Raw genomic sequence first — 27500 nt, 5'->3', positions numbered from 1 at the left:
TAAAAACCGTATCTCTAAAAAAACAATAAAACTTTTTCACAGTACATACTTTAAAAGCATACAGTTTTCCCCCCAGCCTCACATTCACATCTTTTTCTTGTTTCCCTTCTTCCATGTTATCAACTCTCTTTATCCACTCTTGAGGTATTGCGCTCTTAATTACATCATATTTGTTTGTTATCTCTTGTCTGCTGAAATCCTCCTTTTCCTCCTCCATCACATCCACAATGTATTGTACCGGTAAAAACCCCTTTTTGAATTCGTATAATACATCTCTGACTTTCATGATTCCCACCTCCCACCATTTCTTAAAAAATATGTTTCCCTTGATTTAAAATGCAGTTGTTTAAAAATAAAGGCTGATTTAAAATGTTCTCTCTCCCTTGTGGATTAAAATGTACACTTGTTAAAATTTTTCCCCAGGCACTCATCAATTCTTTGTAAAAATCAGGCAACCCCTCCAACATCCAATTTTTTGTTCTCATCCACAATATATTGTCCCCCAGATAAAAATTACTACATTTACTTAAAAAAAAAACCATTGTTCTTTTCCATGCCGCTTTGTTTTCTTCATCCAAATACTTTTTTATTATTTTCACTCTCAAACTGTTTTTTCTTTGTTCCACATCTATTAACCCCAGCCCTCCCTTCGCCACTGCTCCTATAAGTGTATTGTATGCTATTCTTGCAGGCTTCCCATCCCATAAAAAATCTAAAAAACATTTTTTCAGCCTTTTTTCTACCCACAACGGCATAGATGATGAATATAAAACATACCACAGTTTTGAAGTCATTAAAACATTAAGCACTAAAACCTTCCCCTTTAATGTCAATGTTCTCATTTTCCAAAAAGTCAGTCTTCTTTCAATCCCTCCTAAAATTTCTTCCCACATAGTTCCTTCTGCTTTCTTTTCGTCCCTCCCCATTAAAACACCTAAAATCTTTATTTCTTTTGTTTCCTTGAAAGTAAAATGCTCTGTTAAAACTGTCGCCCCTCCAAATCTCATGTATACAGTTTTATCCTCATTTACTTTAGCTCCTGATCCCCTGCAATACTTTTGTACAATTTCCATTGCTTTTTTCACACTCTCCAGATCTTTTAGCAGTAGTGTCGTATCATCTGCATATTGAAAAATTTTATTCTCTTCTCCCTCAATGCCTATCCCTTGTATCCCCTCCTCTTGTTTTACTTTTAGACCCAATGGTTCTGCTACTAAAGAATATAAAAGAGCTGACAATGGACATCCCTGTCTTATTGATCTAGTTAATTTAAAACACTGTGTTAAAAACCCATTGCATTTAATTTTCGTTACTGCACCTTTATATAAAATCCTAATCCATTTCATAAAATTTTCTCCAAAACCAAAAGTCTTTAATAGATCAAATAAAAAAATCATGTTCCACCCTGTCAAACGCTTTCTCAAAATCTAAACTGATTATCAACCCATCTTCATTCTTTTCATGCATGTATCTTATCATATCTTTTATACTAATTGTTGTATCTGCTATGTCTCTTCCTTTCACTCCGTACACTTGATTAGTTTTAATTATACTCGGCATCACTTCCTTCAGTCTGTTTGCTAAAATTTTTGATAAAATCTTCAAGTCAGTATTCAACATAGTAATTGGTCTATAGTTCTTTAAATCGGTCTTCTCTCCTTTTCTCTTGTATAACAACTTCATCAAACCCATTCCCATTCTTGTATTCAATTCTCCTTCCTTAAAAATCTCTACATACACTTCCTTTAAAATACCAGTTAAACTTTCTTTAAAAACTACATAAAACTCACTCCCCAAACCATCTATACCTGGACTTTTCTTTTTATTTAGTTCACTTATTGCTCTTTTTATCTCCTCTTCTCTTATCTCTTCATCACATTCTTTTTTGTCTACTTCTCTTACTGTTGTTTTTATTTGTTTAAGTAACTCCTGTTTTTCTTCCTCTTTCACCCCCTCTGTACTAAATAAACTCTCATAGTATTGTTTTATTTCATTCAAAATTTCCTCATTTGTTTCCACAACTACTCCATTTTTCCCTCTTATTTTCTTAATTATTTCTGCTTTTCCTCTTCTTTTTTCTAAATCAAAGAAAAATTTTGTACATTTTTCACCCTCCACCGTATATTTTGCTTTACTTCTTAGCCTTGCACCTTCATATTTTTCTTCTTCCATTTCCTTCAAAATTCCCTCTAATTCCTTTATTTTTTGTATATCGTTCCCATTCTCATTTATTTCCTTTTTCAATTCGTCTCTTATTTCTCTCTCCTTGTTTCTCTTACTTTTCTGTATTATCCTGCAGTACTTTATTGTGAACTTTTTAATTAAATATTTAACGTTTTCCCACCATATTCTTTTATCTTCCGTGTACATTTCATTCTCCTTTTCTTTTTCAATCATTTTTTTAATATTTAAAACATAGTCTTCATTCTTTAAAATCTCTGTATTTAAAACCCATACACCCGGCCCTCTCTTCACAGAACTCCAATCTATTTGCATAAAAATTGGCTTATGATCGCTTAAGCTTGATTCTTCATATTTAATGCTACCAATAAAACCTTCAACATTTCTTGTACATAATATAAAATCTATTCTTGTCTTGCACATAAAATTACCCACTAATTGTCTCCTTGAATATTCTTTCTCTTTTTCATTTCTTTCTCTCCATATATCGATCATGTTGTTTTCTTCCATTAATAGCTTTAACTCTTTCCTTCCTTTATCCGTTTTAAAAACCATTCCCTCTCCCATTTCTAATTTACTAAAAACAGTATTAAAATCACCCATCATAATGACTTCTTTGTGTTTCCTTAAAAATTCCCTTAAAACACTAAAAAACTCTTCCTTTTTGTTCTCTTCCGTTGGCGCATGTACATTAACCACAACTACTACTTTGCCCTCATAACTCATTTCTACAGCCATACATTTCCCCTCTTTGTCACTGTATATTGTTTTACAAATCACACCACTATTTTCCTTTATTAAAAAAGCTACACCTCTGCCCAGTCTGTCATCCCCATTATTATATAAAATCTCTCCACTCCACCTTTTCCTTATTCCAGTCATAAACCCTTCTCTCCAATTAGTCTCTTGTAATAAAATTATATCTTCACCTTTACATATTTCCATCATTTTCTCAAATTTCCTTACATCTAAAAGTCCTCTGGCATTAAAAGTAACTATTCTTAAAAGCATAAAACATATAAAAACATTGATAAAATCCATAATTTCAGTCTGTCTCCTCCAAGACCTTTAACACATCAAACCTATTCCCAATCACAATTTCGTCCTTTTTAAGTACTTTTTTCCTGGCAGTCTCTAAATTTGGTTTTACCTTTACTGGTCGTCTTCTTTTCGTTGATTTCACTTGTTCGTCCTTTTCTTTTCCCTCCTGATCGTTAAGTTCTATTGTATCCAAGTCATTCTGCAAACTGTCCGTCAGCTCCATTTGTGTCCAAAAAACTCCTTCTTGTAGTGTATCCATCATTTTATTTTTGTCTTGCTCATTTTGTTCCACAGTGTCTAAAACTTTTTGCAAACTTTCTGTTAAGTCCAATGTTCCTTGTCTTGTTGTGATTGTTCCACCTGATCATTCTGATCCTTCTGTTGATGTTCAATGTTCCGGTTCTCTGTTGTTTCGTCTTCTTGTACTACCATTGTTTCCTCTTCTCTCTGTTCTTTGTCTCCTTCATACATCTGCCCGTCCACATGTCGCTGTTCCTCCTCCTCCTCACTCCCAAACCAACACTCACACTTATTTAAAACTACTTTACAATCCGGGCACACCACTGCATTGCAGTCCCTCGCGAAGTGCCCCCTCTCCTCGCACTTGAAGCACTTAAACTCCGGACAATCCTTCACCACATGTTCCGGGCTCATGCACAGCCGACAAGTCTTGACCTGGTGGCTGTGCATCACCCTAAAATACTGTGGGCCTTCTGCCGTTTCCATTTTCGTGCTATATGGGAGGGAGGCAACTTCTTTTGGGAACCGTGTTCTCACGAACCTCGTCCCATCTTCAATATTGGTGCCCGGATATACTCGTCTTTTTATTTTTGATATTGGGAAAACTCCCCATCCATCCAATTTATTTAAAATCTCCTCGTCAGCCATGTAGACGGGCAGATGCATGAAAGAGACAACATAGTCTCTGTTTTGCAGCCTCTTCACCTCACATGTTACTCCATTGATTGTTAAACCGTCCAGTAAAAGCTCTGTGTCATTTTCATTCTCCAGTGTCACCTCATATTCCTTTGTTTGTTTGGGTCGAACTGCCAAAATCTTGCCTTCACCAATCCGCTCTGCCGCAGCTTTTATAATGTCCGCCGCCCTTGCATCTTTCACTTGTCCTAGTTCCACAGTCACTGTCGCTTCTTTCAAATATACTCTTTTCCCACTCTCTCTTGTTGCTTCTTTTTGATTAGCCTCTCGTTGTCGTTTAGCCAGTCCAGTGTCGTTTGTCGTGCGTTTTCCTCCTGCAAGTCCATCGTCGTTTGCCATGCATGTTCCTCCCGCCAGTTCAGTGTTGTTAACCAAGCGTGTTCCTCTTGCCATTCCAGTGTCATTAGCCATACATGTTCTTCCAGCTAGTACAGTGTCGCCATCCATTAATCCGTCCGTTTGTAAAAAAAAAAAAAAAAAAAAAAAAAGAAGGAAAAAAGCGTAACCACCCTCCAGACAGCAAAATGCTGCTGTTAGGTGGTTTAACACAGAAAGAAATGAAAAAACCTAACTTAAAGTAAAAAAAAACTAAGAAAACAAACAAAAGTAGAAAAAACAAAATGGAGAGCCTTCCTCTCCTGACTGCAGCCACCTCACTTCCTTCACACTCTCTAGCGCCCTCAGAGTGGTATGGCCGTAAGCGAAAACTGCTGCCAAGAGTGGGCTATTTAAGACATTCTTTATACTTTCAGAAAAACATAAAGCTTACAGCACCTGGTATTCCCAGGCGGTCTCCCATCCAAGTACTAACCAGGCCCTACTCTGCTTAGCTTCCGAGATCAGACGAGATCGGGCGTGCTCAGAGTGGTATGGCCGTAAGCGAAAACTGCTGCCAAGAGTGGGCTATTTAAGACATTCTTTATACTTTCAGAAAAACATAAAGCTTACAGCACCTGGTATTCCCAGGCGGTCTCCCATCCAAGTACTAACCAGGCCCTACTCTGCTTAGCTTCCGAGATCAGACGAGATCGGGCGTGCTCAGAGTGGTATGGCCGTAAGCGAAAACTGCTGCCAAGAGTGGGCTATTTAAGACATTCTTTATACTTTCAGAAAAACATAAAGCTTACAGCACCTGGTATTCCCAGGCGGTCTCCCATCCAAGTACTAACCAGGCCCTACTCTGCTTAGCTTCCGAGATCAGACGAGATCGGGCGTGCTCAGAGTGGTATGGCCGTAAGCGAAAACTGCTGCCAAGAGTGGGCTATTTAAGACATTCTTTATACTTTCAGAAAAACATAAAGCTTACAGCACCTGGTATTCCCAGGCGGTCTCCCATCCAAGTACTAACCAGGCCCTACTCTGCTTAGCTTCCGAGATCAGACGAGATCGGGCGTGCTTTTTTTTTTTTTTTTTTTTTTCAATACAATAAATAATACAATAAAAATTACATTTTTCCCTTTACATCACATATCTCCTTTACATCACATTTCTCCTTTACATCACATATCTCCTTTACATCACATATATCTTTTACATCACATTTCTCCTTTACATCACCTATCACACATTTACCATACATCAAACATTTTCCACATTAAAATACATCAGTTATTTTCTTCCAAAGTTGTCGGTCTTGGAGGAGGATCAGACATTTAGTAAGTGCTGTTAAAAAGAATTCTAAAAAAAACATTTATGTACATTTCATTCAAAAGAATTAAAAAGATATTGTCAATCCTGAGTCTTTTAAAACCATAGAGGCATCCTTCGTAAAAACACTGTAAAAATCATACATTTTTTCCTCTTGTTTAAAATAATAAAACAAGCATTCAACATACTTTTCAAACTTCCTTTTAAACATATGCCAAACATCCATTAAAATGTTTTCTCTCTTGGCTATCACTCTTCTTTCCCATATTGCACTCTTAATCAACATCACAAGTAAATTTATAAGTTTTCTGTTTTTACATTGGACATCAAGACCCAGCATCACCACCTTACTCCATTCAAAATCTTCCCCTCTCAAACTTAAAATCATTCTTTTACACTTCCCGTTAAAATCCTCCAATTCTTTACAGTATAAAAACAAATGCAGAAACCCTTCATCATCATCATTACATACTTTGCAAGTAGCACTTCGCTCCATTCCAATTTTGTTTAAAATAGCATCTGTGAAAACCACTTTATTTCTGATAAAATATTCTAAGTTCTCCAATTTTGACTGTATGATTTTTCCATTCAAGTTTTTCCATATGCTGTCTTCTTTTAAATCATCGAATTTCCGTAACCAATATTCATTAACAATCGGTTTCTTAAAAACCGTATCTCTAAAAAAACAATAAAACTTTTTCACAGTACATACTTTAAAAGCATACAGTTTTCCCCCCAGCCTCACATTCACATCTTTTTCTTGTTTCCCTTCTTCCATGTTATCAACTCTCTTTATCCACTCTTGAGGTATTGCGCTCTTAATTACATCATATTTGTTTGTTATCTCTTGTCTGCTGAAATCCTCCTTTTCCTCCTCCATCACATCCACAATGTATTGTACCGGTAAAAACCCCTTTTTGAATTCGTATAATACATCTCTGACTTTCATGATTCCCACCTCCCACCATTTCTTAAAAAAAATATGTTTCCCTTGATTTAAAATGCAGTTGTTTAAAAATAAAGGCTGATTTAAAATGTTCTCTCTCCCTTGTGGATTAAAATGTACACTTGTTAAAATTTTTCCCCAGGCACTCATCAATTCTTTGTAAAAATCAGGCAACCCCTCCAACATCCAATTTTTTGTTCTCATCCACAATATATTGTCCCCCAGATAAAAATTACTACATTTACTTAAAAAAAAAACCATTGTTCTTTTCCATGCCGCTTTGTTTTCTTCATCCAAATACTTTTTTATTATTTTCACTCTCAAACTGTTTTTTCTTTGTTCCACATCTATTAACCCCAGCCCTCCCTTCGCCACTGCTCCTATAAGTGTATTGTATGCTATTCTTGCAGGCTTCCCATCCCATAAAAAATCTAAAAAACATTTTTTCAGCCTTTTTTCTACCCACAACGGCATAGATGATGAATATAAAACATACCACAGTTTTGAAGTCATTAAAACATTAAGCACTAAAACCTTCCCCTTTAATGTCAATGTTCTCATTTTCCAAAAAGTCAGTCTTCTTTCAATCCCTCCTAAAATTTCTTCCCACATAGTTCCTTCTGCTTTCTTTTCGTCCCTCCCCATTAAAACACCTAAAATCTTTATTTCTTTTGTTTCCTTGAAAGTAAAATGCTCTGTTAAAACTGTCGCCCCTCCAAATCTCATGTATACAGTTTTATCCTCATTTACTTTAGCTCCTGATCCCCTGCAATACTTTTGTACAATTTCCATTGCTTTTTTCACACTCTCCAGATCTTTTAGCAGTAGTGTCGTATCATCTGCATATTGAAAAATTTTATTCTCTTCTCCCTCAATGCCTATCCCTTGTATCCCCTCCTCTTGTTTTACTTTTAGACCCAATGGTTCTGCTACTAAAGAATATAAAAGAGCTGACAATGGACATCCCTGTCTTATTGATCTAGTTAATTTAAAACACTGTGTTAAAAACCCATTGCATTTAATTTTCGTTACTGCACCTTTATATAAAATCCTAATCCATTTCATAAAATTTTCTCCAAAACCAAAAGTCTTTAATAGATCAAATAAAAAATCATGTTCCACCCTGTCAAACGCTTTCTCAAAATCTAAACTGATTATCAACCCATCTTCATTCTTTTCATGCATGTATCTTATCATATCTTTTATACTAATTGTTGTATCTGCTATGTCTCTTCCTTTCACTCCGTACACTTGATTAGTTTTAATTATACTCGGCATCACTTCCTTCAGTCTGTTTGCTAAAATTTTTGATAAAATCTTCAAGTCAGTATTCAACATAGTAATTGGTCTATAGTTCTTTAAATCGGTCTTCTCTCCTTTTCTCTTGTATAACAACTTCATCAAACCCATTCCCATTCTTGTATTCAATTCTCCTTCCTTAAAAATCTCTACATACACTTCCTTTAAAATACCAGTTAAACTTTCTTTAAAAACTACATAAAACTCACTCCCCAAACCATCTATACCTGGACTTTTCTTTTTATTTAGTTCACTTATTGCTCTTTTTATCTCCTCTTCTCTTATCTCTTCATCACATTCTTTTTTGTCTACTTCTCTTACTGTTGTTTTTATTTGTTTAAGTAACTCCTGTTTTTCTTCCTCTTTCACCCCTCTGTACTAAATAAACTCTCATAGTATTGTTTTATTTCATTCAAAATTTCCTCATTTGTTTCCACAACTACTCCATTTTTCCCTCTTATTTTCTTAATTATTTCTGCTTTTCCTCTTCTTTTTTCTAAATCAAAGAAAAATTTTGTACATTTTTCACCCTCCACCGTATATTTTGCTTTACTTCTTAGCCTTGCACCTTCATATTTTTCTTCTTCCATTTCCTTCAAAATTCCCTCTAATTCCTTTATTTTTTGTATATCGTTCCCATTCTCATTTATTTCCTTTTTCAATTCGTCTCTTATTTCTCTCTCCTTGTTTCTCTTACTTTTCTGTATTATCCTGCAGTACTTTATTGTGAACTTTTTAATTAAATATTTAACGTTTTCCCACCATATTCTTTTATCTTCCGTGTACATTTCATTCTCCTTTTCTTTTTCAATCATTTTTTTAATATTTAAAACATAGTCTTCATTCTTTAAAATCTCTGTATTTAAAACCCATACACCCGGCCCTCTCTTCACAGAACTCCAATCTATTTGCATAAAAATTGGCTTATGATCGCTTAAGCTTGATTCTTCATATTTAATGCTACCAATAAAACCTTCAACATTTCTTGTACATAATATAAAATCTATTCTTGTCTTGCACATAAAATTACCCACTAATTGTCTCCTTGAATATTCTTTCTCTTTTTCATTTCTTTCTCTCCATATATCGATCATGTTGTTTTCTTCCATTAATAGCTTTAACTCTTTCCTTCCTTTATCCGTTTTAAAAACCATTCCCTCTCCCATTTCTAATTTACTAAAAACAGTATTAAAATCACCCATCATAATGACTTCTTTGTGTTTCCTTAAAAATTCCCTTAAAACACTAAAAAACTCTTCCTTTTTGTTCTCTTCCGTTGGCGCATGTACATTAACCACAACTACTACTTTGCCCTCATAACTCATTTCTACAGCCATACATTTCCCCTCTTTGTCACTGTATATTGTTTTACAAATCACACCACTATTTTCCTTTATTAAAAAAGCTACACCTCTGCCCAGTCTGTCATCCCCATTATTATATAAAATCTCTCCACTCCACCTTTTCCTTATTCCAGTCATAAACCCTTCTCTCCAATTAGTCTCTTGTAATAAAATTATATCTTCACCTTTACACATTTCCATCATTTTCTCAAATTTCCTTACATCTAAAAGTCCTCTGGCATTAAAAGTAACTATTCTTAAAAGCATAAAACATATAAAAACATTGATAAAATCCATAATTTCAGTCTGTCTCCTCCAAGACCTTTAACACATCAAACCTATTCCCAATCACAATTTCGTCCTTTTTAAGTACTTTTTTCCTGGCAGTCTCTAAATTTGGTTTTACCTTTACTGGTCGTCTTCTTTTCGTTGATTTCACTTGTTCGTCCTTTTCTTTTCCCTCCTGATCGTTAAGTTCTATTGTATCCAAGTCATTCTGCAAACTGTCCGTCAGCTCCATTTGTGTCCAAAAAACTCCTTCTTGTAGTGTATCCATCATTTTATTTTTGTCTTGCTCATTTTGTTCCACAGTGTCTAAAACTTTTTGCAAACTTTCTGTTAAATCCATCTGAGTCCAATGTTCCTTGTCTTGTTGTGATTGTTCCACCTGATCATTCTGATCCTTCTGTTGATGTTCAATGTTCCGGTTCTCTGTTGTTTCGTCTTCTTGTACTACCATTGTTTCCTCTTCTCTCTGTTCTTTGTCTCCTTCATACATCTGCCCGTCCACATGTCGCTGTTCCTCCTCCTCCTCACTCCCAAACCAACACTCACACTTATTTAAAACTACTTTACAATCCGGGCACACCACTGCATTGCAGTCCCTCGCGAAGTGCCCCCTCTCCTCGCACTTGAAGCACTTAAACTCCGGACAATCCTTCACCACATGTTCCGGGCTCATGCACAGCCGACAAGTCTTGACCTGGTGGCTGTGCATCACCCTAAAATACTGTGGGCCTTCTGCCGTTTCCATTTTCGTGCTATATGGGAGGGAGGCAACTTCTTTTGGGAACCGTGTTCTCACGAACCTCGTCCCATCTTCAATATTGGTGCCCGGATATACTCGTCTTTTTATTTTTGATATTGGGAAAACTCCCCATCCATCCAATTTATTTAAAATCTCCTCGTCAGCCATGTAGACGGGCAGATGCATGAAAGAGACAACATAGTCTCTGTTTTGCAGCCTCTTCACCTCACATGTTACTCCATTGATTGTTAAACCGTCCAGTAAAAGCTCTGTGTCATTTTCATTCTCCAGTGTCACCTCATATTCCTTTGTTTGTTTGGGTCGAACTGCCAAAATCTTGCCTTCACCAATCCGCTCTGCCACAGCTTTTATAATGTCCGCCGCCCTTGCATCTTTCACTTGTCCTAGTTCCACAGTCACTGTCGCTTCTTTCAAATATACTCTTTTCCCACTCTCTCTTGTTGCTTCTTTTTGATTAGCCTCTCGTTGTCGTTTAGCCAGTCCAGTGTCGTTTGTCGTGCGTTTTCCTCCTGCAAGTCCATCGTCGTTTGCCATGCATGTTCCTCCCGCCAGTTCAGTGTTGTTAACCAAGCGTGTTCCTCTTGCCATTCCAGTGTCATTAGCCATACATGTTCCTCCAGCTAGTACAGTGTCGCCATCCATTAATCCGTCCGTTTGTAAAAAAAAAAAAAAAGAAAAAAAAAAAAAAGGAAAAAAGCGTAACCACCCTCCAGACAGCAAAATGCTGCTGTTAGGTGGTTTAACACAGAAAGAAATGAAAAAACCTAACTTAAAGTAAAAAAAAACTAAGAAAACAAACAAAAGTAGAAAAAACAAAATGGAGAGCCTTCCTCTCCTGACTGCAGCCACCTCACTTCCTTCACACTCTCTAGCGCCCTCAGAGTGGTATGGCCGTAAGCGAAAACTGCTGCCAAGAGTGGGCTATTTAAGACATTCTTTATACTTTCAGAAAAACATAAAGCTTAAGGCCGGAACACACCAAGCCGACGGCGACGAACTAGTGGCGACGAAAGCAGACTGCGGGGTCGGCTGGCGTCGGCTGGCGTCGGCAGCGTCTGGGTCCAAAGTTGCCCTGACACACCAAGCCGACGTTCGACAGCCGACGGCCAAATAGCACGTCCGTTCTGCGCCTGCGTGAGATGAAATGCCTTTCCATGCCAGCAGGTGGCAGTAGTTTGTGTTCGTTGCTATGGTTCGTTGCTAGGGAGACCGGAAGAGCTACAGGGATACAAAACATAAACAAAGGTGCATGAAAAACCAGTTCTCGCTCATCACATACGGATTCGTGTTATTTCAAAAATGTCCGACACGTTGCAAATGGCACTGGCTTTGTCAGCCCTTGGTCTTTTGCTTGTGGAAGAGGAAAAGAAGAAGCGGATGAGAAAAATACGGAGAAAGCGCACTAAATGGGTGAAACCATGGATACTCCAGAGACAGGCCCAAGGTGCTTTCCCGAACCTGTGTCGAGAGCTCGAGTTACAGGAAACTTTTGGTTTTAAAAATTTCGCTCGGCTTTTTCCCACTCAATTTCACATGTTAAAAGAACTTATTAGTCCAATCATACAGAGAACAAACACGAACTACCGGGATTGTATCTCCGTGGGGGAACGTCTGATGATTACACTACGGTTCTTGGCAACAGGTAAGGTTATTCGTTGTTTGAACATTTCATTAAAACACCTTTTCAGTTGTGTTTATTTTGGTGTATTATGAAGCATTATAAAAGTGAAAAGAATTTTATTATTTTGTATCCAGTTGTAGCCTACTTTAAAAAGACACAATGTATAAAACATTATTATGGTTGTTTGTAGCACAATGTCTTTAATAACTGATAAAAAAAATATTTGCTTTAATGTAGTGTAGTACAAATGCATTAAAAGTGTTAGATTTGACTCTGTAAAAGGTGTGGAAAATTAATAGTGGAGTTATGTGTTTGTAATCTTTGCAGGAGAAAGCTTCAAGAGCCTTTCTTACCAATTCCGGGTGGGAATGTCCACAATTCAGCAATTTGTTCCTGAAACCTGTGCAGCAATCTACCAAGTCTTAAAAGAGAAATACCTAAAGGTATACATGTATCTGTTTAATGTTTTTTGTTTTAGCCCAAAAATGAGCAATTTTTTTGATCTCTCAGATATTGTTTTAGGAGGCCTCTGATGTAGAAATTAAAGATTTTTCAGTTTTTTTACATTTTAATAAGGGTAATTTTAGGGTCTTATATTGTAGTAGATAAACTGAAAGAATAGACAGGATGGTAGACCATGTGTCGAGGGCAGAGATCTAAGTATTATCCATCAAATTATAATTTCAATGCAAATAAAATTCCACTACTACATTCAAACAATACAGTCTGGCTGGCCTATTATGCTCTCTACTTATCATACTAAAAGAACACATTCATCCCCCCAGAGCACTTACAGGTTCATATTCAAGACCATTCATACCTGTCCCTGAACAATGCAACAGGCATCTCCCCCCAAAATCCAAAACATAAAGAGCCTAATGCTGACCTATAAACACTTCTTCAACCCAATAGCATTGTGAGGACGAACAATAGAACCCATTAACTATGTAAATGTGATCTTGAGAGAAAAAAACATTTGCAGGCATTTTTTTTTTAATTTTTGAAAGTGATGTTGTAATTCTGCAGAAGTGGGCTTTGCAGGGTTAATTCAAGAATGTCAAAATCACTGAGTTATTAATGGTCTGACGAGTTAAACTAATTTCTTTTAATTATATTGTTTTTTAGTGCCCAGACACAGTGGAAGAGTGGCAGCAAGTAGCCGTTGGATTCCAGAATCAGTGGCATTTCCCAAATTGCCTGGGTGCTCTGGATGGAAAGCACATTAACATTCGTCCCCCTCCAGGATCTGGATCTAAATTCTTCAACTACAAGCATACATTCTCAATAGTGCTTATGGCACTGGTAGACAGCAACTACAGATTTCTGTATGTTGATGTGGGCTGCAACGGGCGCATTTCAGATGGTGGAGTGTTTGGGGGATGCTCATTGCAGGATGCCTTGGAGAAAAGAACATCCAACATTCCTGCACCTGCACCACTTCCTGAATCAGACCAGCTGGCCCCTTACTGCATTGTGGCTGATGAGGCATTCCCCTTAAAGGAATACCTCATGAAGCCATACCCGAACCGCAAGCTGTCTGTAGAGCAACGCATATTCAATTACAGACTTTCGCGAGCTCGAAGGGTGGTTGAAAATGCATTTGGCATCCTGGCAAATCGTTTTCGCGTCCTACTAACCACCATTAATATTCAAAGCACTGCCAAAGTGGAGGACATTGTTTTGTCTTGCTGTGCTCTGCACAACTTTCTGCGCAAAGAGTGCTGTGAAGTGTACATGGCAGGAATCGACCAGGAAGAACAAGATCATGACACTGTCCCTGGAAGATGGAGAGAAGACCCTGGCCTACAGCAGGCCTCTCTGCCACGCACAACCAACAGTACAACACACGCCAAACAGCTCAGGGATAAACTGTGCCAGTACTTTAATTCGGACACCGGTGCAGTGCCCTTTCAGTGGGGCAAAATATAAGCATGTAGCAAACTTGTTTCTTTCCCCCTTGACCTTGGTTTATGTTTTATAACAATGGTGTGAATTTGCAAAATAAAGTTTATATTTTTACATCATTGTGTTTTGTGATTTTTTTTTTACATAAAGAACAGTGAAGTACCTTTTACACAAAGTCAGTGTTTTATTTTCAAATGTGCAAAAATAGCATTAAGGTAATTTACAGAAAAATATCAACAGTTGGTATTTAAAATAAATAAAATGTACAGAAATATAAACTTTGCATAAGTACTCTAATATAACGTACAACTAAGCGTGACATATTTACTAAATGCTACAATATCTGTTTACAATTTTGCTACATAAAAAATTACAAGTGTGTATACTGATTGGAAGATGCATCCAGTGCATGGTTGTGGCCCACTGAATATTTGAAAATGCAATTATCAACCTCATGCTGGAAATGTGGCAGTAGATGTGGTGGCAAATTCCGCATTCTGTGTTCAAGATTTTTGCAGTAAGCTGAGATGGCATCATTGGTGTTTTCCTGTGATGCCAACTTTTCCAGAGTTTTGCCGATGGTGCGCATCAAGTTTGTGGATTCCTCGCTGGAGGATTCGTCTTGCATCTTCCTGCGCTTCCCTGGAGGCTTTGGTTTTATGTTGGAGCTTTGCAAATGGTCCTTTCTCATGGCTGTGGACTCAGTTCCACAGATGGTGGATTCAGCCAAGGGTGTACTTGACCGTAGGTCAGCATCACTGAAGCTGGGGTCTTCATGGGTGCCAGTCCAGGTGTCACTGTTGGTACCATCTGAGGGTGAACAGGAATCACTATCAGCCGCAGGTTCCTTAAAAAACATAAGATACAAATGTGACAAGTTAATGTAATGGCTTGACTTAATATGCGGAGTTACTTGTGAATAGACTCTTTTAAAGAAGCACTTGCCATCTTACAAAAAGCAAAATGTTTATTTTATTCTGCAATTAAACAATAAATAAATAAATAAATATAAATATATTTGTTTATTTACCATGATCATTAGATTTGAAGTGCTCTCCTTCCTTTTTGTGTGAGGCTCTAGAAACTGCAGGCGGTTCAGGATCCATTGCTGCCTGCCAGTCTTCTGAGCTCCAGAACTTCCTGAGGGTCCTTGTTTCTTATAACGCATGTATTGGGTTCGCAATGAATCCCACCGCTTCTTGAGCTCTTTTTCTGAGGGACAAAGTAAAATTTTGTAAGCATTAAGTGTTATGGCTGCTTATTTTGTCACTTTAATGAGTATTTGTTATGCCAACAAATGTTACTTTTTGCTGTATTGTTAATTATATTATTAACAATTTGATTAACTTTAATATTATTATGAAATATGAGATGCTAGCACAGCACATATTAATTACTGTCTGTTTCCATAAACAAACTTAGTTTGGTACACACAAAACACTAAAATGGTTATATTAGTTTTACTATGGACTATTGAACAATTACAAACAAGCTTTCTCAATTGCCAAAAAGGAAATCTTACCTGATATGACGAGTTTATTTTCGATCTCACGCCACAGTTCAGCTTTCAGCACACGGTTGACATAACATTTTTCCGTAATGTCATACAAACCCGGCCTTTCCTGGATCATGTTGATCAATTCGTCTTCACTTGCCTCGTTCCAGATAGCCATGTCTTTCACGTACCTAAGGTAAACAATGTGTGTTCCCTCTTGACTTCGTCGTTTACTTGCTTCGTCACTTCCGTTTTTCTTTTCTCATGCACTGGTTCGCTAGCTGAACAGCCAATCAGAATGATCATATGGCCCGACGGCCCGACGAGGTCCAACGCCGATTCAACATTTCGAATCGGCCGAAACAAAGCCGACGAGGACCAACTTCAGCCGACGGTGCAGAACACACCGAGGAAACTTAGTCGGCCGACGAAGAAAAACTGCCCGACGGCCGACCGTCGGCTTGGTGTGTTCCGGCCTTTACAGCACCTGGTATTCCCAGGCGGTCTCCCATCCAAGTACTAACCAGGCCCTACTCTGCTTAGCTTCCGAGATCAGACGAGATCGGGCGTGCTCAGAGTGGTATGGCCGTAAGCGAAAACTGCTGCCAAGAGTGGGCTATTTAAGACATTCTTTATACTTTCAGAAAAACATAAAGCTTACAGCACCTGGTATTCCCAGGCGGTCTCCCATCCAAGTACTAACCAGGCCCTACTCTGCTTAGCTTCCGAGATCAGACGAGATCGGGCGTGCTCAGAGTGGTATGGCCGTAAGCGAAAACTGCTGCCAAGAGTGGGCTATTTAAGACATTCTTTATACTTTCAGAAAAACATAAAGCTTACAGCACCTGGTATTCCCAGGCGGTCTCCCATCCAAGTACTAACCAGGCCCTACTCTGCTTAGCTTCCGAGATCAGACGAGATCGGGCGTGCTCAGAGTGGTATGGCCGTAAGCGAAAACTGCTGCCAAGAGTGGGCTATTTAAGACATTCTTTATACTTTCAGAAAAACATAAAGCTTACAGCACCTGGTATTCCCAGGCGGTCTCCCATCCAAGTACTAACCAGGCCCTACTCTGCTTAGCTTCCGAGATCAGACGAGATCGGGCGTGCTTTTTTTTTTTTTTTTTTTTTTTTTTTTATTAATCAATAAAACACAATACAATAAATAATACAATAAAAATTACATTTTTCCCTTTACATCACATATCTCCTTTACATCACATTTCTCCTTTACATCACATATCTCCTTTACATCACATATATCTTTTACATCACATTTCTCCTTTACATCACCTATCACACATTTACCATACATCAAACATTTTCCACATTAAAATACATCAGTTATTTTCTTCCAAAGTTGTCGGTCTTGGAGGAGGATCAGACATTTAGTAAGTGCTGTTAAAAAGAATTCTAAAAAAAACATTTATGTACATTTCATTCAAAAGAATTAAAAAGATATTGTCAATCCTGAGTCTTTTAAAACCATAGAGGCATCCTTCGTAAAAACACTGTAAAAATCATACATTTTTTCCTCTTGTTTAAAATAATAAAACAAGCATTCAACATACTTTTCAAACTTCCTTTTAAACATATGCCAAACATCCATTAAAATGTTTTCTCTCTTGGCTATCACTCTTCTTTCCCATATTGCACTCTTAATCAACATCACAAGTAAATTTATAAGTTTTCTGTTTTTACATTGGACATCAAGACCCAGCATCACCACCTTACTCCATTCAAAATCTTCCCCTCTCAAACTTAAAATCATTCTTTTACACTTCCCGTTAAAATCCTCCAATTCTTTACAGTATAAAAACAAATGCAGAAACCCTTCATCATCATCATTACATACTTTGCAAGTAGCACTTCGCTCCATTCCAATTTTGTTTAAAATAGCATCTGTGAAAACCACTTTATTTCTGATAAAATATTCTAAGTTCTCCAATTTTGACTGTATGATTTTTCCATTCAAGTTTTTCCATATGCTGTCTTCTTTTAAATCATCGAATTTCCGTAACCAATATTCATTAACAATCGGTTTCTTAAAAACCGTATCTCTAAAAAAACAATAAAACTTTTTCACAGTACATACTTTAAAAGCATACAGTTTTCCCCCCAGCCTCACATTCACATCTTTTTCTTGTTTCCCTTCTTCCATGTTATCAACTCTCTTTATCCACTCTTGAGGTATTGCGCTCTTAATTACATCATATTTGTTTGTTATCTCTTGTCTGCTGAAATCCTCCTTTTCCTCCTCCATCACATCCACAATGTATTGTACCGGTAAAAACCCCTTTTTGAATTCGTATAATACATCTCTGACTTTCATGATTCCCACCTCCCACCATTTCTTAAAAAAAATATGTTTCCCTTGATTTAAAATGCAGTTGTTTAAAAATAAAGGCTGATTTAAAATGTTCTCTCTCCCTTGTGGATTAAAATGTACACTTGTTAAAATTTTTCCCCAGGCACTCATCAATTCTTTGTAAAAATCAGGCAACCCCTCCAACATCCAATTTTTTGTTCTCATCCACAATATATTGTCCCCCAGATAAAAATTACTACATTTACTTAAAAAAAAAACCATTGTTCTTTTCCATGCCGCTTTGTTTTCTTCATCCAAATACTTTTTTATTATTTTCACTCTCAAACTGTTTTTTCTTTGTTCCACATCTATTAACCCCAGCCCTCCCTTCGCCACTGCTCCTATAAGTGTATTGTATGCTATTCTTGCAGGCTTCCCATCCCATAAAAAATCTAAAAAACATTTTTTCAGCCTTTTTTCTACCCACAACGGCATAGATGATGAATATAAAACATACCACAGTTTTGAAGTCATTAAAACATTAAGCACTAAAACCTTCCCCTTTAATGTCAATGTTCTCATTTTCCAAAAAGTCAGTCTTCTTTCAATCCCTCCTAAAATTTCTTCCCACATAGTTCCTTCTGCTTTCTTTTCGTCCCTCCCCATTAAAACACCTAAAATCTTTATTTCTTTTGTTTCCTTGAAAGTAAAATGCTCTGTTAAAACTGTCGCCCCTCCAAATCTCATGTATACAGTTTTATCCTCATTTACTTTAGCTCCTGATCCCCTGCAATACTTTTGTACAATTTCCATTGCTTTTTTCACACTCTCCAGATCTTTTAGCAGTAGTGTCGTATCATCTGCATATTGAAAAATTTTATTCTCTTCTCCCTCAATGCCTATCCCTTGTATCCCCTCCTCTTGTTTTACTTTTAGACCCAATGGTTCTGCTACTAAAGAATATAAAAGAGCTGACAATGGACATCCCTGTCTTATTGATCTAGTTAATTTAAAACACTGTGTTAAAAACCCATTGCATTTAATTTTCGTTACTGCACCTTTATATAAAATCCTAATCCATTTCATAAAATTTTCTCCAAAACCAAAAGTCTTTAATAGATCAAATAAAAAATCATGTTCCACCCTGTCAAACGCTTTCTCAAAATCTAAACTGATTATCAACCCATCTTCATTCTTTTCATGCATGTATCTTATCATATCTTTTATACTAATTGTTGTATCTGCTATGTCTCTTCCTTTCACTCCGTACACTTGATTAGTTTTAATTATACTCGGCATCACTTCCTTCAGTCTGTTTGCTAAAATTTTTGATAAAATCTTCAAGTCAGTATTCAACATAGTAATTGGTCTATAGTTCTTTAAATCGGTCTTCTCTCCTTTTCTCTTGTATAACAACTTCATCAAACCCATTCCCATTCTTGTATTCAATTCTCCTTCCTTAAAAATCTCTACATACACTTCCTTTAAAATACCAGTTAAACTTTCTTTAAAAACTACATAAAACTCACTCCCCAAACCATCTATACCTGGACTTTTCTTTTTATTTAGTTCACTTATTGCTCTTTTTATCTCCTCTTCTCTTATCTCTTCATCACATTCTTTTTTGTCTACTTCTCTTACTGTTGTTTTTATTTGTTTAAGTAACTCCTGTTTTTCTTCCTCTTTCACCCCCTCTGTACTAAATAAACTCTCATAGTATTGTTTTATTTCATTCAAAATTTCCTCATTTGTTTCCACAACTACTCCATTTTTCCCTCTTATTTTCTTAATTATTTCTGCTTTTCCTCTTCTTTTTTCTAAATCAAAGAAAAATTTTGTACATTTTTCACCCTCCACCGTATATTTTGCTTTACTTCTTAGCCTTGCACCTTCATATTTTTCTTCTTCCATTTCCTTCAAAATTCCCTCTAATTCCTTTATTTTTTGTATATCGTTCCCATTCTCATTTATTTCCTTTTTCAATTCGTCTCTTATTTCTCTCTCCTTGTTTCTCTTACTTTTCTGTATTATCCTGCAGTACTTTATTGTGAACTTTTTAATTAAATATTTAACGTTTTCCCACCATATTCTTTTATCTTCCGTGTACATTTCATTCTCCTTTTCTTTTTCAATCATTTTTTTAATATTTAAAACATAGTCTTCATTCTTTAAAATCTCTGTATTTAAAACCCATACACCCGGCCCTCTCTTCACAGAACTCCAATCTATTTGCATAAAAATTGGCTTATGATCGCTTAAGCTTGATTCTTCATATTTAATGCTACCAATAAAACCTTCAACATTTCTTGTACATAATATAAAATCTATTCTTGTCTTGCACATAAAATTACCCACTAATTGTCTCCTTGAATATTCTTTCTCTTTTTCATTTCTTTCTCTCCATATATCGATCATGTTGTTTTCTTCCATTAATAGCTTTAACTCTTTCCTTCCTTTATCCGTTTTAAAAACCATTCCCTCTCCCATTTCTAATTTACTAAAAACAGTATTAAAATCACCCATCATAATGACTTCTTTGTGTTTCCTTAAAAATTCCCTTAAAACACTAAAAAACTCTTCCTTTTTGTTCTCTTCCGTTGGCGCATGTACATTAACCACAACTACTACTTTGCCCTCATAACTCATTTCTACAGCCATACATTTCCCCTCTTTGTCACTGTATATTGTTTTACAAATCACACCACTATTTTCCTTTATTAAAAAAGCTACACCTCTGCCCAGTCTGTCATCCCCATTATTATATAAAATCTCTCCACTCCACCTTTTCCTTATTCCAGTCATAAACCCTTCTCTCCAATTAGTCTCTTGTAATAAAATTATATCTTCACCTTTACACATTTCCATCATTTTCTCAAATTTCCTTACATCTAAAAGTCCTCTGGCATTAAAAGTAACTATTCTTAAAAGCATAAAACATATAAAAACATTGATAAAATCCATAATTTCAGTCTGTCTCCTCCAAGACCTTTAACACATCAAACCTATTCCCAATCACAATTTCGTCCTTTTTAAGTACTTTTTTCCTGGCAGTCTCTAAATTTGGTTTTACCTTTACTGGTCGTCTTCTTTTCGTTGATTTCACTTGTTCGTCCTTTTCTTTTCCCTCCTGATCGTTAAGTTCTATTGTATCCAAGTCATTCTGCAAACTGTCCGTCAGCTCCATTTGTGTCCAAAAACTCCTTCTTGTAGTGTATCCATCATTTTATTTTTGTCTTGCTCATTTTGTTCCACAGTGTCTAAAACTTTTTGCAAACTTTCTGTTAAATCCATCTGAGTCCAATGTTCCTTGTCTTGTTGTGATTGTTCCACCTGATCATTCTGATCCTTCTGTTGATGTTCAATGTTCCGGTTCTCTGTTGTTTCGTCTTCTTGTACTACCATTGTTTCCTCTTCTCTCTGTTCTTTGTCTCCTTCATACATCTGCCCGTCCACATGTCGCTGTTCCTCCTCCTCCTCACTCCCAAACCAACACTCACACTTATTTAAAACTACTTTACAATCCGGGCACACCACTGCATTGCAGTCCCTCGCGAAGTGCCCCCTCTCCTCGCACTTGAAGCACTTAAACTCCGGACAATCCTTCACCACATGTTCCGGGCTCATGCACAGCCGACAAGTCTTGACCTGGTGGCTGTGCATCACCCTAAAATACTGTGGGCCTTCTGCCGTTTCCATTTTCGTGCTATATGGGAGGGAGGCAACTTCTTTTGGGAACCGTGTTCTCACGAACCTCGTCCCATCTTCAATATTGGTGCCCGGATATACTCGTCTTTTTATTTTTGATATTGGGAAAACTCCCCATCCATCCAATTTATTTAAAATCTCCTCGTCAGCCATGTAGACGGGCAGATGCATGAAAGAGACAACATAGTCTCTGTTTTGCAGCCTCTTCACCTCACATGTTACTCCATTGATTGTTAAACCGTCCAGTAAAAGCTCTGTGTCATTTTCATTCTCCAGTGTCACCTCATATTCCTTTGTTTGTTTGGGTCGAACTGCCAAAATCTTGCCTTCACCAATCCGCTCTGCCACAGCTTTTATAATGTCCGCCGCCCTTGCATCTTTCACTTGTCCTAGTTCCACAGTCACTGTCGCTTCTTTCAAATATACTCTTTTCCCACTCTCTCTTGTTGCTTCTTTTTGATTAGCCTCTCGTTGTCGTTTAGCCAGTCCAGTGTCGTTTGTCGTGCGTTTTCCTCCTGCAAGTCCATCGTCGTTTGCCATGCATGTTCCTCCCGCCAGTTCAGTGTTGTTAACCAAGCGTGTTCCTCTTGCCATTCCAGTGTCATTAGCCATACATGTTCCTCCAGCTAGTACAGTGTCGCCATCCATTAATCCGTCCGTTTGTAAAAAAAAAAAAAAAAAAAAAAAAAAGAAGGAAAAAAGCGTAACCACCCTCCAGACAGCAAAATGCTGCTGTTAGGTGGTTTAACACAGAAAGAAATGAAAAAACCTAACTTAAAGTAAAAAAAAACTAAGAAAACAAACAAAAGTAGAAAAAACAAAATGGAGAGCCTTCCTCTCCTGACTGCAGCCACCTCACTTCCTTCACACTCTCTAGCGCCCTCAGAGTGGTATGGCCGTAAGCGAAAACTGCTGCCAAGAGTGGGCTATTTAAGACATTCTTTATACTTTCAGAAAAACATAAAGCTTACAGCACCTGGTATTCCCAGGCGGTCTCCCATCCAAGTACTAACCAGGCCCTACTCTGCTTAGCTTCCGAGATCAGACGAGATCGGGCGTGCTCAGAGTGGTATGGCCGTAAGCGAAAACTGCTGCCAAGAGTGGGCTATTTAAGACATTCTTTATACTTTCAGAAAAACATAAAGCTTACAGCACCTGGTATTCCCAGGCGGTCTCCCATCCAAGTACTAACCAGGCCCTACTCTGCTTAGCTTCCGAGATCAGACGAGATCGGGCGTGCTCAGAGTGGTATGGCCGTAAGCGAAAACTGCTGCCAAGAGTGGGCTATTTAAGACATTCTTTATACTTTCAGAAAAACATAAAGCTTACAGCACCTGGTATTCCCAGGCGGTCTCCCATCCAAGTACTAACCAGGCCCTACTCTGCTTAGCTTCCGAGATCAGACGAGATCGGGCGTGCTCAGAGTGGTATGGCCGTAAGCGAAAACTGCTGCCAAGAGTGGGCTATTTAAGACATTCTTTATACTTTCAGAAAAACATAAAGCTTACAGCACCTGGTATTCCCAGGCGGTCTCCCATCCAAGTACTAACCAGGCCCTACTCTGCTTAGCTTCCGAGATCAGACGAGATCGGGCGTGCTTTTTTTTTTTTTTTTTTATTAATCAATAAAACACAATACAATAAATAATACAATAAAAATTACATTTTTCCCTTTACATCACATATCTCCTTTACATCACATTTCTCCTTTACATCACATATCTCCTTTACATCACATATATCTTTTACATCACATTTCTCCTTTACATCACCTATCACACATTTACCATACATCAAACATTTTCCACATTAAAATACATCAGTTATTTTCTTCCAAAGTTGTCGGTCTTGGAGGAGGATCAGACATTTAGTAAGTGCTGTTAAAAAGAATTCTAAAAAAAACATTTATGTACATTTCATTCAAAAGAATTAAAAAGATATTGTCAATCCTGAGTCTTTTAAAACCATAGAGGCATCCTTCGTAAAAACACTGTAAAAATCATACATTTTTTCCTCTTGTTTAAAATAATAAAACAAGCATTCAACATACTTTTCAAACTTCCTTTTAAACATATGCCAAACATCCATTAAAATGTTTTCTCTCTTGGCTATCACTCTTCTTTCCCATATTGCACTCTTAATCAACATCACAAGTAAATTTATAAGTTTTCTGTTTTTACATTGGACATCAAGACCCAGCATCACCACCTTACTCCATTCAAAATCTTCCCCTCTCAAACTTAAAATCATTCTTTTACACTTCCCGTTAAAATCCTCCAATTCTTTACAGTATAAAAACAAATGCAGAAACCCTTCATCATCATCATTACATACTTTGCAAGTAGCACTTCGCTCCATTCCAATTTTGTTTAAAATAGCATCTGTGAAAACCACTTTATTTCTGATAAAATATTCTAAGTTCTCCAATTTTGACTGTATGATTTTTCCATTCAAGTTTTTCCATATGCTGTCTTCTTTTAAATCATCGAATTTCCGTAACCAATATTCATTAACAATCGGTTTCTTAAAAACCGTATCTCTAAAAAAACAATAAAACTTTTTCACAGTACATACTTTAAAAGCATACAGTTTTCCCCCCAGCCTCACATTCACATCTTTTTCTTGTTTCCCTTCTTCCATGTTATCAACTCTCTTTATCCACTCTTGAGGTATTGCGCTCTTAATTACATCATATTTGTTTGTTATCTCTTGTCTGCTGAAATCCTCCTTTTCCTCCTCCATCACATCCACAATGTATTGTACCGGTAAAAACCCCTTTTTGAATTCGTATAATACATCTCTGACTTTCATGATTCCCACCTCCCACCATTTCTTAAAAAAAATATGTTTCCCTTGATTTAAAATGCAGTTGTTTAAAAATAAAGGCTGATTTAAAATGTTCTCTCTCCCTTGTGGATTAAAATGTACACTTGTTAAAATTTTTCCCCAGGCACTCATCAATTCTTTGTAAAAATCAGGCAACCCCTCCAACATCCAATTTTTTGTTCTCATCCACAATATATTGTCCCCCAGATAAAAATTACTACATTTACTTAAAAAAAAACCATTGTTCTTTTCCATGCCGCTTTGTTTTCTTCATCCAAATACTTTTTTATTATTTTCACTCTCAAACTGTTTTTTCTTTGTTCCACATCTATTAACCCCAGCCCTCCCTTCGCCACTGCTCCTATAAGTGTATTGTATGCTATTCTTGCAGGCTTCCCATCCCATAAAAAATCTAAAAAACATTTTTTCAGCCTTTTTTCTACCCACAACGGCATAGATGATGAATATAAAACATACCACAGTTTTGAAGTCATTAAAACATTAAGCACTAAAACCTTCCCCTTTAATGTCAATGTTCTCATTTTCCAAAAAGTCAGTCTTCTTTCAATCCCTCCTAAAATTTCTTCCCACATAGTTCCTTCTGCTTTCTTTTCGTCCCTCCCCATTAAAACACCTAAAATCTTTATTTCTTTTGTTTCCTTGAAAGTAAAATGCTCTGTTAAAACTGTCGCCCCTCCAAATCTCATGTATACAGTTTTATCCTCATTTACTTTAGCTCCTGATCCCCTGCAATACTTTTGTACAATTTCCATTGCTTTTTTCACACTCTCCAGATCTTTTAGCAGTAGTGTCGTATCATCTGCATATTGAAAAATTTTATTCTCTTCTCCCTCAATGCCTATCCCTTGTATCCCCTCCTCTTGTTTTACTTTTAGACCCAATGGTTCTGCTACTAAAGAATATAAAAGAGCTGACAATGGACATCCCTGTCTTATTGATCTAGTTAATTTAAAACACTGTGTTAAAAACCCATTGCATTTAATTTTCGTTACTGCACCTTTATATAAAATCCTAATCCATTTCATAAAATTTTCTCCAAAACCAAAAGTCTTTAATAGATCAAATAAAAAATCATGTTCCACCCTGTCAAACGCTTTCTCAAAATCTAAACTGATTATCAACCCATCTTCATTCTTTTCATGCATGTATCTTATCATATCTTTTATACTAATTGTTGTATCTGCTATGTCTCTTCCTTTCACTCCGTACACTTGATTAGTTTTAATTATACTCGGCATCACTTCCTTCAGTCTGTTTGCTAAAATTTTTGATAAAATCTTCAAGTCAGTATTCAACATAGTAATTGGTCTATAGTTCTTTAAATCGGTCTTCTCTCCTTTTCTCTTGTATAACAACTTCATCAAACCCATTCCCATTCTTGTATTCAATTCTCCTTCCTTAAAAATCTCTACATACACTTCCTTTAAAATACCAGTTAAACTTTCTTTAAAAACTACATAAAACTCACTCCCCAAACCATCTATACCTGGACTTTTCTTTTTATTTAGTTCACTTATTGCTCTTTTTATCTCCTCTTCTCTTATCTCTTCATCACATTCTTTTTTGTCTACTTCTCTTACTGTTGTTTTTATTTGTTTAAGTAACTCCTGTTTTTCTTCCTCTTTCACCCCCTCTGTACTAAATAAACTCTCATAGTATTGTTTTATTTCATTCAAAATTTCCTCATTTGTTTCCACAACTACTCCATTTTTCCCTCTTATTTTCTTAATTATTTCTGCTTTTCCTCTTCTTTTTTCTAAATCAAAGAAAAATTTTGTACATTTTTCACCCTCCACCGTATATTTTGCTTTACTTCTTAGCCTTGCACCTTCATATTTTTCTTCTTCCATTTCCTTCAAAATTCCCTCTAATTCCTTTATTTTTTGTATATCGTTCCCATTCTCATTTATTTCCTTTTTCAATTCGTCTCTTATTTCTCTCTCCTTGTTTCTCTTACTTTTCTGTATTATCCTGCAGTACTTTATTGTGAACTTTTTAATTAAATATTTAACGTTTTCCCACCATATTCTTTTATCTTCCGTGTACATTTCATTCTCCTTTTCTTTTTCAATCATTTTTTTAATATTTAAAACATAGTCTTCATTCTTTAAAATCTCTGTATTTAAAACCCATACACCCGGCCCTCTCTTCACAGAACTCCAATCTATTTGCATAAAAATTGGCTTATGATCGCTTAAGCTTGATTCTTCATATTTAATGCTACCAATAAAACCTTCAACATTTCTTGTACATAATATAAAATCTATTCTTGTCTTGCACATAAAATTACCCACTAATTGTCTCCTTGAATATTCTTTCTCTTTTTCATTTCTTTCTCTCCATATATCGATCATGTTGTTTTCTTCCATTAATAGCTTTAACTCTTTCCTTCCTTTATCCGTTTTAAAAACCATTCCCTCTCCCATTTCTAATTTACTAAAAACAGTATTAAAATCACCCATCATAATGACTTCTTTGTGTTTCCTTAAAAATTCCCTTAAAACACTAAAAAACTCTTCCTTTTTGTTCTCTTCCGTTGGCGCATGTACATTAACCACAACTACTACTTTGCCCTCATAACTCATTTCTACAGCCATACATTTCCCCTCTTTGTCACTGTATATTGTTTTACAAATCACACCACTATTTTCCTTTATTAAAAAAGCTACACCTCTGCCCAGTCTGTCATCCCCATTATTATATAAAATCTCTCCACTCCACCTTTTCCTTATTCCAGTCATAAACCCTTCTCTCCAATTAGTCTCTTGTAATAAAATTATATCTTCACCTTTACACATTTCCATCATTTTCTCAAATTTCCTTACATCTAAAAGTCCTCTGGCATTAAAAGTAACTATTCTTAAAAGCATAAAACATATAAAAACATTGATAAAATCCATAATTTCAGTCTGTCTCCTCCAAGACCTTTAACACATCAAACCTATTCCCAATCACAATTTCGTCCTTTTTAAGTACTTTTTTCCTGGCAGTCTCTAAATTTGGTTTTACCTTTACTGGTCGTCTTCTTTTCGTTGATTTCACTTGTTCGTCCTTTTCTTTTCCCTCCTGATCGTTAAGTTCTATTGTATCCAAGTCATTCTGCAAACTGTCCGTCAGCTCCATTTGTGTCCAAAAAACTCCTTCTTGTAGTGTATCCATCATTTTATTTTTGTCTTGCTC

At 36.5% G+C, this 27500-nt stretch overlaps 9 non-coding genes across 9 annotated transcripts; all 9 read right to left on the bottom strand.

Annotated features, from left to right (window-relative positions):
* Positions 1–4920: 4920 nt before the first annotated feature.
* On the bottom strand, positions 4921–5039 carry LOC137018260 (5S ribosomal RNA). Its single transcript, XR_010894887.1, has one exon. It is a non-coding gene; the product is annotated as a 5S ribosomal RNA (ribosomal RNA).
* A 60-nt stretch (positions 5040–5099) lies between these two features.
* On the bottom strand, positions 5100–5218 carry LOC137018259 (5S ribosomal RNA). The gene has a single exon (XR_010894886.1). It is a non-coding gene; the product is annotated as a 5S ribosomal RNA (ribosomal RNA).
* A 60-nt stretch (positions 5219–5278) lies between these two features.
* LOC137018258 (5S ribosomal RNA) lies at positions 5279–5397 on the bottom strand. The gene has a single exon (XR_010894885.1). It is a non-coding gene; the product is annotated as a 5S ribosomal RNA (ribosomal RNA).
* A 10540-nt stretch (positions 5398–15937) lies between these two features.
* Positions 15938–16056, bottom strand: LOC137018190 (5S ribosomal RNA). Its single transcript, XR_010894841.1, has one exon. It is a non-coding gene; the product is annotated as a 5S ribosomal RNA (ribosomal RNA).
* A 60-nt stretch (positions 16057–16116) lies between these two features.
* On the bottom strand, positions 16117–16235 carry LOC137018257 (5S ribosomal RNA). Its single transcript, XR_010894884.1, has one exon. It is a non-coding gene; the product is annotated as a 5S ribosomal RNA (ribosomal RNA).
* A 60-nt stretch (positions 16236–16295) lies between these two features.
* Positions 16296–16414, bottom strand: LOC137018256 (5S ribosomal RNA). The gene has a single exon (XR_010894883.1). It is a non-coding gene; the product is annotated as a 5S ribosomal RNA (ribosomal RNA).
* A 6024-nt stretch (positions 16415–22438) lies between these two features.
* Positions 22439–22557, bottom strand: LOC137018255 (5S ribosomal RNA). The gene has a single exon (XR_010894882.1). It is a non-coding gene; the product is annotated as a 5S ribosomal RNA (ribosomal RNA).
* A 60-nt stretch (positions 22558–22617) lies between these two features.
* Positions 22618–22736, bottom strand: LOC137018254 (5S ribosomal RNA). Its single transcript, XR_010894881.1, has one exon. It is a non-coding gene; the product is annotated as a 5S ribosomal RNA (ribosomal RNA).
* A 60-nt stretch (positions 22737–22796) lies between these two features.
* Positions 22797–22915, bottom strand: LOC137018253 (5S ribosomal RNA). Its single transcript, XR_010894880.1, has one exon. It is a non-coding gene; the product is annotated as a 5S ribosomal RNA (ribosomal RNA).
* Between the last annotated feature and the right edge of the window lie 4585 nt (positions 22916–27500).

The sequence above is a fragment of the Chanodichthys erythropterus genome, chromosome 3 (genome assembly GCF_024489055.1).
Source record: "Chanodichthys erythropterus isolate Z2021 chromosome 3, ASM2448905v1, whole genome shotgun sequence".
Taxonomy (NCBI): domain Eukaryota; kingdom Metazoa; phylum Chordata; class Actinopteri; order Cypriniformes; family Xenocyprididae; genus Chanodichthys; species Chanodichthys erythropterus.
This window is presented reverse-complemented; position numbering and strand designations above follow the sequence as displayed.